Here is a 12,375-nt window from a genome sequence, read left to right as displayed (position 1 = left end):
AGAAGACTTAGGCCCTAGTTATAAGTGCTCCTAAGTTATAAGAGCCTAAGAAAGATACTAGTATCCCGGTACGCCTATTAGGGGTTTTCGTGTAAAGAGTAAAGAGACGTTATAAGATAATTAAAAAGGCGATATAAACTAATAGGTCGAATTAAGAGTCAAATTATTCGCTAAACCTCTAAGTCAGGAGTTCCGCTTTACCTATCCCTTTTATAGATAACCAGAGCCCCTTCCCCGAGAACCTTATAGAATCCCCCCGAAAGCATTCCTAGGACCACGATCTATCCGCTAGTGGTCCTCCCTATTATACTATACCAGACCGGCCCGGATAATACTAGTCTCGGAGCCGACTCGACTACCTATCCCTGGACACCACACCCTATCTAATCCCCTTTATAACCATTAAAACATATTATCCCCTCCTATCCTAACTATCCCCTGGCTTTAACGAATTATACCCGTGATATCACGCCCCCTCCCCTAATGCTTATATCCCTAGGAGCAATATAGTTAACCGGGTGCCCTCGTAAAGACCCTCTCCCGTCTAACCTATATCCTCCGGACACAGCTCCGGAAAAGACGACTCGGCCCGGAACGGTACCCGACTACGAATAGCTTAAGTTAGCCTATACTAGGCTTCTGGCTCGTAAGCCACTATTCGTATCCAGGTTATAGCTATCCCCCTATAGGGCCTTTTATAAATAACTTATTAAAGCCAGAGCTAAATATAAACATAAAGATTAATTCCCCTAAACCTCTAAACTATTATAATAAAGCCTAAATGAAGCTTCGTAGGTCCTTTATTACTCCGCCTTTAAATTATCGTTAAAGGCCTCGTGAATAATCTATAAATAGTCGCATCGCCTAGCTAAATATAAAGCCTATAGACTTAAAGGAGTACACGCGACGCTTTATTATTATCTAAATAATAAACCATAGGTATACTCCTAATATAGCAGGTATACCCAGATTATAGGGTAGGCAGGAGTAACCACGTAGGCTTTACTCTAGGTCCGGTAACTATTATAGAATATATCCTAGCTAGTCCTCCTAGCTTATTATTATTTTTCCTCTTCTCTTCTTCACCTATTTAAGAGACTATTATAATAACCTTATTCTAAAGTTCCTATCTATAAGTTAATCCTTTTCGCCGTATCTTAGCTATTCGCGAGGTATTATCTTAGCGGTTCGTCTCGAGTTCTCTGGAGGTCTTCTCGCCGCGTTACGCGAGATCTCCGACCGTCCCTTAGTCCTGGTGGTTCTGATATCTAAAGTAGCTTATTATAATCGTCTCTTAGTTAACTAATAATAACTCCTAATAATAATATACCTTAACTCCGTATAGAATAATAATATAAGTAATTATTATACGTGTTTCCTAAGCTTAACTAACCCCCCGTGTTCTAGTATAGCTCCTTAGAAACGCTAGTTACGTGCAGCTAATAAGTTAGCTCGTCTACTTAAGTCGACCGACTCGCTAGCTAAGAAGCCCGCCTCGCCTAAGAAGCCCGTTACTCCTATAAAGGACGGTAAGAAGGCCGGCGGTGGCCTTAACACCGCCACTAATAAGACCTCCGTTATTAAGGATAGCGCTATTAAGAAGACCACTAAGAAAGGTGGCACTAACAGCGGGTTAACCACACCCAGCGCGGCGTCTAAGACGCCCGCTAAAGTAAAGGGGCCGGCCGCGCCTAGTACGGACTTATTTATAACTCCTACTAAAGCGCGCCTAAATAATAATAGGTTAACTATACCCGGTACGGTCGTTAAAACGCCTACTAAAGTAAAGGGGCCGGCCGCTAAACCGCGCCTAAATAACAAGGGGTCCGCCGTGCCCGGCGTGGTGTCTAAGATACCCGTTAAAACGAAGGGGTTAGCCGCACCTAGTACGGGGTCGCTTATAACTCCTACTAAAGCGAGGGGCCTAGCCCTCTATACTAAGGAGACCTTCGCGGTCCCCGACTATTAGGTTAGCCGGGTCCTTACCCGGTTTTTCCTAGTAGTTAGGTTAGACGATAGTTCGGCCGGTAGCCAGTCTACCGGCGACCAGAGGACTCCGTCCCCGGTACTAATAGACTATAAGGATAACGACAACGACGATATTAACGATAGTATTATCGACTATAAAGGGGATATAACTATATCGGGTAGCGCTAACGGTATCCTCTATATCACTAGCGATAAGAGCGGAGACGATAACTTTTACCCTAGTAGAGGTAAGAGCTTCCTAGGTAATAATATCTTCGGTAACGATAACGTTACCGATAAAGGTCCGGGGGCTAACGGGGGCGATAGCGACGCTACGCCTTCTAATAACGGCGATCCCTCGGGCCTTTACCCGGTTCAGGAAGTGGTTATAGGGGGCGACCTCCGTGACCCTCCCTATTAGCGGTGCTGCTCGGGTTTCCTTAATATTATCTTAGATAGTTAAGGCCCTATTATCTTTCGTTTATACCGTAACTCTGGCCGATAGTCGTTTAAATACCACTACTATTAGGAGGACCAGAATAGCAAGAAATATAAGGAGGTATAGTTATACTCCCCGCCCGCTATAGACCGCCCCGGTACACTAACTTATTCGTAGATAAACCTCCGTGCTACCCGTGCCGCCGTCGCTATATAGGAGGCACTTATTAATACTATAAGATATAGTGGATTCACCGATAAAAAGCTTATAAGTTATCTTTCCCCTCTTTCGTTTATATACTTATACTAACTCCTTTCTGCCAGCGTACCGCCTATAAGCTCCAGGGGGAGCTACGCCGCGCCTACGCTAACAACCAGCACCATAACTTTAGTGGTTTTAATACGGCTCGGTACGAGCATCGTTATACTAACACGGTTACGGAGGCTTAAATTACCTTATATAACATTCAGGCCCGGGAGTCCCGTAAATAAACAAAGGCCCTTTATTAAATTCGTGATCTGCTAAGGGTTACGAGCGGTATTAAGACCGACGGTGACAGCGACGACGAGAAGCATTTCGCTGGTCTATAGGCATAGGATAAAAAGTGGATCTAATAGTCTATTATACTCGGGCACCGTTTATATACCGTGTAAGCACTACTATTTTTTCCTTTTAGTATTCGGGATATAATATAATAAATTAATAAAGATAATAATAAGACCCTCCGGGGTTATACTAAGATAAATTAATAATACTAATAAAAGGCCCTATAGGGTTATAACAGTTTCTATACTTTCCGAGCCCTCTCCTCTTACCGATTATAATATTCCTAAAGGAGTTCCTCCGGGATATAACGCCTCGGCTCCTAGGTATTATCCTTATACCTATAATCCGCCCACTTAACTAAATACTGCCTCCTCTTCCTATTAAACCGATAAGCCAAAATCTCCTCCACCTTATACTCCTCCGACTCCTACGGCTCTATATCCACCTTTATAGGCTCGGGAGCCTAACTATCACGAGACCGCCAGGGCTCTAATAAAAAGATCAGGAAAACATTATAAATCTTTATCGACTATAGAAGATCTAGCTTATAGGCGAGACTATAATAACTAATAACTAAGATAATACGGTACGGCCCGAGGTACTTATCCGAAAGTTTCTTACTAGGCCGCTTCTATTTAATGTTTTTCGAGGAGACTAAGACGTAGTCCCCCACCTTAAACCGCTATTAAGTCCGCCCCGTGTTATAGAACCTCTTATAAGACTCTTAAGCCCTCCGAATAAAAGTTTCTATTACTTAACGATTAGCGATTAGGTGCTTTACCCGCTATTTAGCGGATACCGCCCTAATATCTAACAACTTAGGTAACCGGATATTATTAGGGCCACGAGGGTTATAGCCTATTAGCGCCACGGAAGGCGTCTACTTAATTACTAAGTGCCACGCGGTATTATAGGTGAACTATATAAGGGATAGCTTATCTACCTAGTCGGTTTACTCCCGTGAGTAATAGCTATAAAGGTAATACTCGATACTCTGATTCTAACGCTTAGTCTACCCGTCGGTCTAAGGGTGGAACATAGTGGATATCCTATAGTGGACGCCTAAGAGACTATATAGGGTCCTTTAAAACTTACTTATAAATAAAGAACCCCGATCCGAAATAATGCTATCCGGTAACCCGTAGACACTAAAGACTCTTAACTATATAATATCGGCTAAACCTTTAGCGGTTAGTGTATTACTATAAGGGATATAAAAGGAATACTTTATATAACGGTAAACCACTATAAGGATCGTATCCTTTTTCTTTCCGCCCTAATTAATAGGAGGGAGACCCGTAATAAAATTAATCGAGATCTCCTAGAATAGATAAGACGGGACTAGGAGACTCGCTAATAGGCTATAGGGCTTATACTGCCTCCCCTTAGTCCTCTAATAAACCCTATACGTAGGCATAAACTTCTTTATATCCCGGGATATATACTCCTAATAGAACGAGTCCGAAATCCTCTTAATCGTTTTACCGGAACTATAATATCTAGCGGTGGGTTTATCGTGGAAGGCCTATAGGATCTTCTTCCTTAACCCCTATATATCTAGGATAAAAAGGCGACCTCTAAAAAGGATTAGGCCCTCTTTATCCCTTAACCACGGGTCGGATAACCGGTCCTTCCTAGATAAAGAAACATAAAAGGGATTATCCCTTTAGGCGTCGGCCACCTCCTCCTTTAAACTTAGCAATAAGTCCTCGGAGACCCTAGGTACTCTGCCCGCCTTCTCCACTACTCTTAACACAAACTTATAAGTAAACCTCTCGATAGGCTTTTAACGCTCCGCGTCCAGGTCCGCCTACCTAAAAGCATACTACGGCTTCCGCGATAGACTATTAGCTAGGTTCTAAGCCCCTAGTCGATACTTAATCTCGAAGTCGAATACCGATAGCTCCTCTAGCTATCGCGTATACTACGGCTTAATCTTTAGCTTATCTATTAGGTACCGATAATTAAGGTGGTCCGTTAGAACTTCTACTAGGGTCTAGCTATAGGCTAGGTAGTGCCTTTAATACCGGAATACCTCGACGATAGCTATTAACTCCGTATCCGGAGTCGAATAGTTTAACTCCGTACCCTTAAGCTTCCTCGAAAAGAACGCGATAGGATACTATACCCGGTCTATACACTAACTAATCACTGCCCCTAAAGCGAACCCTAATATATCCGGCTCTAATCGAATAGGTAACTTAGGATTAAAATACCGTAGAACCGGAGCCTCCTAAAACCTCTAGCGTAACTCGTTAAAAGCCTCCTTCTCCCTTATAGATAATATAAACACACCCTTTACTCCACTCTTTTTTATTAAGTCTAAGAGCGGCGCCGTAATCTTTAAATAGTTCTTAATAAAACGCCGGTAAAACCTAGTAAAGCCCAGGAAGATTTAGATAGTCTTCACCGAGTTCGGCTCTTATTAATCGCAGATAGCCTCGACCCTAGACTAATCTATACGAACCCTATCCACTCTAATAATAAACCCTAGGAACTCCACCTCTTAAGTCTTAAACACATACTTCTCTGGATTCGCGTATAACGACCACTCCCTTAACCTCCCTAAAACCTCCTTAACGTGCACTCGATAGACCTCGAGGCCCTTACTATAAATCAAGATATCGTCTAAATAGACTATATAAATCGTATCGACTAGCCTACTTAATACCTAGTTAATATACTATTAAAAGCTAGCTAGGGTATTAGTAAGCCTAAAAGGCATAACTAAGTACTTAAAGTGACTATAGCGAGTCCTAAAAGCTATCTTCCACTTATCGCCGGGTTATATATAAAGTCGATAATAGGCGTCCTTAAGGTCTAGCTTAGTAAAGACCTTTAACGATAAAAGCCGGTCTATAATCTTATATATTAACGGGAGCGGCGTGCGGTCTTTATGAGTAACCTTATTTAACCCCCGATAATCTATATATAGTCTTAACTTCCTACCCTTCTTCGGTATAAAAAGAATAGGAGTACCCGTAGGGCTAGTAAAGTAACGGACTTAACCTTTAGCGAGGGCACCCTAAAGGTACTCCTATAACACCGCTAACTCCTCCTCCGCTAACGGATAAATCGGCCTAAACGGGGGCGTCTTCCCTTCCTCTAACTCGATCCCGTGGTCCTATTAATAATAACTAGGCAGCTTACCGGCCTCCTCCACGTTAAATATATCTAAGAACTTATAATACTACTCCGGCACGGCTACTAATAACTCTTCTTAACCCACGGGTAAGGGGTCCTCCGGGGGTTCGGGTAGTGGTTTAGGTAGGGGAGCAGGTATAGTCGTGTCCTCTAAGATACAGGCTTAAACACGGCTAACCCGCGCCACCTAAGACCTAACGAGTCTAATAGTCACCTTCGCCCTATTCGTAGCCCTCTTTAACTCCTTCCGTAAACCTATAAACTTTAACTCCTCCTTCTAAATCCGAAACGTCTAACTCTTCTCTGCTTAGTTAACTATTAGGTTATACTTAGTTAACCAGGGGATCCCTAGGATAACCTCCGACCTATTACCACCTATATCTATAATATATAACTCTATACACTATATCCGTGTACGATTCTAACTATCTATAATCCGAACTATAGATAAGATCGATCCGAGTATCCAGGTTATATATTCCTTATTCACCTAGCTAACTTCCCTAGGTAGTCCGGTAATTACTTTACTAAGGGGCACTACACGTTTATCGATAATATCGAAGTCGGTAGCGCTATCCAGAATTATAACTCGACGGTCCTATCCACTATTTAGTCGTATATTAAGCTTTACTCTTACTAGACTAAGGGGAGGGTCTAACTCTAATAGCGCGTTATCCTAGGCCTAACCCTATAAGGCTTAGGGTAGGGCCTATACCTAACCTAAAGTGGGTCGACTAAGGGCTATGGCCTCCTAATTAGGGTTAGTAGCCGAGGTAGAACTTTAGTCGGCCCGCCTATTCCGTAAATAAGGGTAAAAAGGTCGAATATAGCCCTCCTCTCTGTATTTATAATATTTCCGAGGACCTAAGAATTCCGAGGTTCTGCTAGGGTTATCCCGCTATTAGGCAGGGGTAATAGTAATAGCCGCGGTTATAGTAGCAGGGAGCGTAGGCGAATCTTCTTAAGGACCACTAGCTTAGGATAATAAGGGTTTACTACTAGTTCCGCGCTTCCTCTTATAACCCTAATCACGGGGTATATAATAACCGCGGTCCTAATCGGACGGTTTACCCTTATAAGATAATATAACCTTAGCCTAATAAGCCGCGACGTTTAGCTCTTAGAAGGTCTTAGGCAAAATTCTAGTAATAATTTAATCACGTAGAGGTCTATTTAGTTTAGATATAATAAACCATATACGCCACTTATCGGGAAGGGGGATAGACACCTCGTTAAATAAGGAATCTAATTTATTAAGAAATTAATCGTAGGTCTAACTAGGTTACGAAGAGGTCCGCTCCGAAAAGATTTATTCTATAACTAATAACTCGCGGGTCTCGCTATTAACTAATTACTCGGTTAGGAAGGCCTTTAGCTTAGCCCACGTCGCCTCTATTAAAGAACTATAGGTCCTCCTTTAATAAGCTCGCTAACGGGACTTTATATTCCTCTTAAGATAACTAGCGGTAAAGTAAACCTTCTTCGCCTTTATAGTAAAACTAGCTAGATCGAGGTAAAAGCGTTCCTTAATCTCCTCTATAAAGGTTCTAAACTAGTCGTACGACTTACCGTCCTATTTCGGGGTAGGAAGGTTTACCTTAAATAGATCGCCGCGACCACCTCGGGGATAATAATAGTTCGCCGAGTAAGGGGATAGGGTAGTATTAGGGTCCTCGCTATAACGAATAGCTTCTAGACGCTCTAACTTATACTCTCGCTGCTAACGTTCCTTATAGTGGTTTAGGAGGAAGTCCAGTTCCTCGGGAAGCAGTTAATCCGGAGGATAGTTCTTTAGTTCCTCGATATTAAAACGTATATCTGACTAAGGGTAAGACGGTGGCTCTATAGTGTTAACCGGGGGAGCCGCGGGTATCTCGCGCTAAGGGAGCTCGCGCTAGGGTGCTAGAGGCGGTTCTGGCTACGGCTTTAGAGGGCCCTACAGGATAACAGTCTCCTATTTACTAGGTAGAGGCGCGGTGGTATCGCTTCCAGGACTAGGAGATAGCATATACTCATAAACCGATTCGTAATCTCCGTCCTCGGGAGGAGCAGTACTAAAGCGCGTATAAGGAGGTATAGTTATTTATTAGCTAACTAGTAAAGGTAAATTATACTTATAACTCTTAACAGTTATTATACCCGTTAGAACGGTTAAGCGAATAATATATTAGGGGTTTTTATATAAAGAGTAAAGAGACGTTATAAAATAATTAAAAAGGCGATATAAACTAATAGGTCGAATTAAGAGTTAAATTATTCGCTAAACCTCTAAGTCAGGAGTTTAGCTTCACCTATCCCTTTTATAGATAACCAGAGCCCCTTCCCCGAGAACCTTATAGAATCCCCCCGAAAGCATTCCTAGGACCATAATCCATCCGCTAGTGGTCCTCCCTATCACACTATACCAGACCGGCCCGGATAGTACTAGTCTCGGAGCCGACTCGACCACCTATCCCCGGACACCACACCCCATCCAATCCCCTTTATAACCATTAAAACACATTATCCCCTCCTATCCCGACTATCCCCTGGCTTTGACGAATTGTACCCGTGACAACGCCCTAAGACACCTAAGGCTATTTCTAAGAAGCCCTCGGCACCGGTCACGCGTAAGAAGATCACTAAGGTCACGAAGAGTCCTAAGAAGACTCCTAAGTCCTCTAAATCTTCTAAGTTTACTAGTATTAACCTGTATAGCTATAAGATTATTTAGATATCGCTAAAGAAGGTCTTAGTATAGCCTAGGAAGATTAATATCTAAGGTAAATGGGTTAAGGATATAGAGGAGCAGGATAAGGGCGTTAAGATATCTCGTAGTTATCTATTCTATAGACTATATAATCCTCGCCCTATAGACTCTTATATTAGTCCGATTAGACCTAGCTTATTCTCTTAAGATAATTAGGTTTATTTATATAATAGTGTCTACTAGGCAACACTTTACGATACCGCCGTTAATAGTTCTTTATATATACCGCCTTTACGCGCGATTCCCTGGGAAGGATAGTTATAGTATAACGCTAGGATTAAGTAGGACGAGGATATAGTTACGGCCACTATAGAGCGAGTATATACCGAGAAGGAGGATTATATAGTCGGCGGACAGACTCTCCGTAAGCATAAGTGAGTTTTAGGATAGTTTTACTAGATTATACTTAGCTTAATTAGGGTAACCTAATTATATTTAGAGTTATTATAGCTATTAGAATATAAGTAAGATAACTAGGGCCGATTATAGAGGGGTGGATCGGAGACCTAGTATTATATCGTTAGGACGTTACGTAACGTTATAAAACGCGCGCTTTTTTATTTATCTTATATATTATATATACGTGGCGACGCTACCCAGACACAGAGGATACTTATTATCCTATATAATTATTATCCTTTTAACCCTAAGTTTTGCTACGTTTATTATATTCACTTCGTTTAAGCTACGTTGCCCTGATCAGAGCAGCGCGCACCTCTAGGAACCTTTTCTAAAGGTCTCCTTATTATATATATTATTTTGGTTATATGCACTTTATAGTCTTAAGCACTCCTGTTATCGAAGACTTGTCCGAGATTATACTGCCTAAGCTGTTTTATATAGTAACGGCTTCGCCTTTCTTTACTATTCTACTCTATAACCATCGCGTAAATTAAGTTAGCTAGACTAAAAGTATAGGGTTACTAAGGTTATTAACCCGTATATTATAGAACTAGACGTTAAAGAAAGGCGAAGCCGTTACTATACAGAACGGCTTAGGCAGTATAATCTCGGGTAAGTCTTTAATAACAGGAGTGCTTAAGACCATAAAGTGCATATAACCAAAACAACATATATAATAAGGAGACCTTTAAAAGAGGTTCCTGGAGGTGCGCGCTGCTCTGATCAGGGTAACGTAGCTTAAACGAAGTGAATATAATAAACGTGGCAAAACTTAGGGTTAAAAGGATAATGATTATATAGGATAATAAGCATCCTCTGTGTCTAGGTGGCGTCGCTATGTATATATAATATATAAGATAAATAGAAAAACAATACGCGCGTCTTATAACGTTATATAATATCCTAATAATATAGCACTAAGTCTCCGATCCACCCCTTTATAACATGCCCTTAAATATATACCCGAGGTTTTATATAGACCTCCTATAATATATAAGCGAAGACCCGCTCCCTAGTTAAATCTTATATAACCCCTAACCCGGACCGATTCGTGACGGTCTAAAGGAAGATAAATAGATAATAAAGGAAATCCTATACGCTAGGAATAGGAAGGTAGGTAGAGGCGTAGTAAGAGAGGCGTTAGTAAAGTAGGAGGGATACGCCTAAATATCTTAGGAACCGATAGAGTTCTTATAAGAATTAACCGCCCTAGACTAATACGAAGAGAAGTATAGCCCGATTAAAGTTAATAACGGACTACGCGAACGTTACGAAAAGAAAAAGGGTTATAGGAAAGGTAGTAAGGATTAAATAAAGGTTAAAATAACGGTAAGGCCGTCTATATTAATTAAATCGGGGCGGATAAGCCCCGCCCCTAGCTACTAGGTTTAGGCGTCGAGATTAACGTCGTTACGAATATCCTCGCGACCGTTAACGCTTTCTACGATAACAGGAGACGACGCAGATACCGTGACCTTAGGCTGCCTATCCTTCTTCTTTCTCTTAAAGGACTTAACGTCCTCTACCTTAACTATAACCCCCACGACGTTCTTAACTACCTATAAAAACCGGTTAAGCCGACGTAGGCCTTTTACCCCCGTAAAAGTAATCGTTATACTAAGAATAGGCGTAATAACGGTAGGAGGCGCCGTGATAGGTATAGGTCTACCTGCTATAATATAAGAGTCTCCGCGGGGGGGGGGGGGCGGTGGCTTATACCGATAAGCGAGGCTTACCGGTACCCGAGTCGATAGGCATTAAGATAGGCTTATCCTCCTATAAAGTGCTAGAGGTCTTTTTCGAAACCCCGGACGCCTTTTAAAAGTCTAAATAAGCCGCTATAAGCGCCTCCGTCGCCTTAGGGCTATAAAAGGGGTTATTATTAACTACCTTCGCCGCCTCTAAGAGTAATACTAATAGACTAGTTATCCTAGGCGGAGGAGGAACGCACCTATAACCGCCCTTTAAGTAGTTATAGTATTTAGGATCGGGTATCCTTACTCCGGGTCCCGATTAGTCGCCGTAGCGCCGCCTATCCTAGCTATTAGCGATTACCTTTATATAAGCGAAGCAAAAGACTAAACGGGTCCCTTTAGGAGGATATTTTATTCTATAAGCGCGCTTCGCGGGGCTCTTAACCACTATAGAAGCTTTGCCCACGGAACGCTTACTCTTAGCCTTAGCGGCTTAGGCTAGCTAGGCGCGGCGGTCTATAGCCGAGGCAGGAGAGGTGATCTCCTTACTAGCCTGGGCGGGAGTAGGTACCTCCTTACCGGTATTATTATTATTATTATTTTTGATAAATTGGGCTACGAGTAGTAGGCTGTACGCGCGGAAGAGAGGAAAATCAAGCAAATAGCTGTTGAATTCGTAGAACCGTAGGATTACTGCTTGTTTCGCGAGCTTGAAGCTGCGTATGATAATATTAATATTTTTTGTAAAGAACTGACTTCTGGGATTTCTTCCTGGATCCGGGGCTGGCAAAAGACCCTGGAAGATTGGGTGGCGACTGTTACGTCAACAGCCTACGCGACGGTTATCACGCCATATTATTTGCTTAAGTAATAACTAAGATATCGTATTTACGATACCTAGTATATTTATATTATTATTATTATGATTATTACTTATTATAAGTATAATATTAACACCCCCCCGTAAGCTGACTCTTATATAATAAGTGTAGCTTAGTCAGGTTATACTTATAGTATATTATAGTATAGTAATCCTAGTCTATCTAAGACTAGAATATATAGAGGAAAAATTTTAAAAAAACCTCTTCTTTTTAATTCAAGGGAAAATTCAAAAACCCTTGTTATTATTATAGTATATTATTTAAAGGAAAATTCAGAAAAACCTTTGATATCTAGGAAAACCCGAAGGTAAAAAACCTAGTTATTCCCCTTATAAAGAACTAAGAATACTAAGTATTAAAACCTAGTATTTTAATTCTTTAATATTATTATAAGGCGGTAAATTATACTCAGGCAACGTATCGTCCTTATAACCTAGGTTTATATAACCGTAAAGAGTATTATGAGTCTCTTTTGCTAAAGCTTTAGTTATTATATTAGCTATATTAAATTTCGTATTTATATATACGATTTTTATTTTATTATTTTGTAGC

The sequence above is a fragment of the Sodiomyces alcalophilus genome, assembly GCF_042370955.1.
Source record: "Sodiomyces alcalophilus JCM 7366 unplaced genomic scaffold ACRALscaffold_8, whole genome shotgun sequence".
Lineage (NCBI taxonomy): Eukaryota > Fungi > Ascomycota > Sordariomycetes > Glomerellales > Plectosphaerellaceae > Sodiomyces > Sodiomyces alcalophilus.
Note: the sequence above shows the minus strand (reverse complement) of the source record.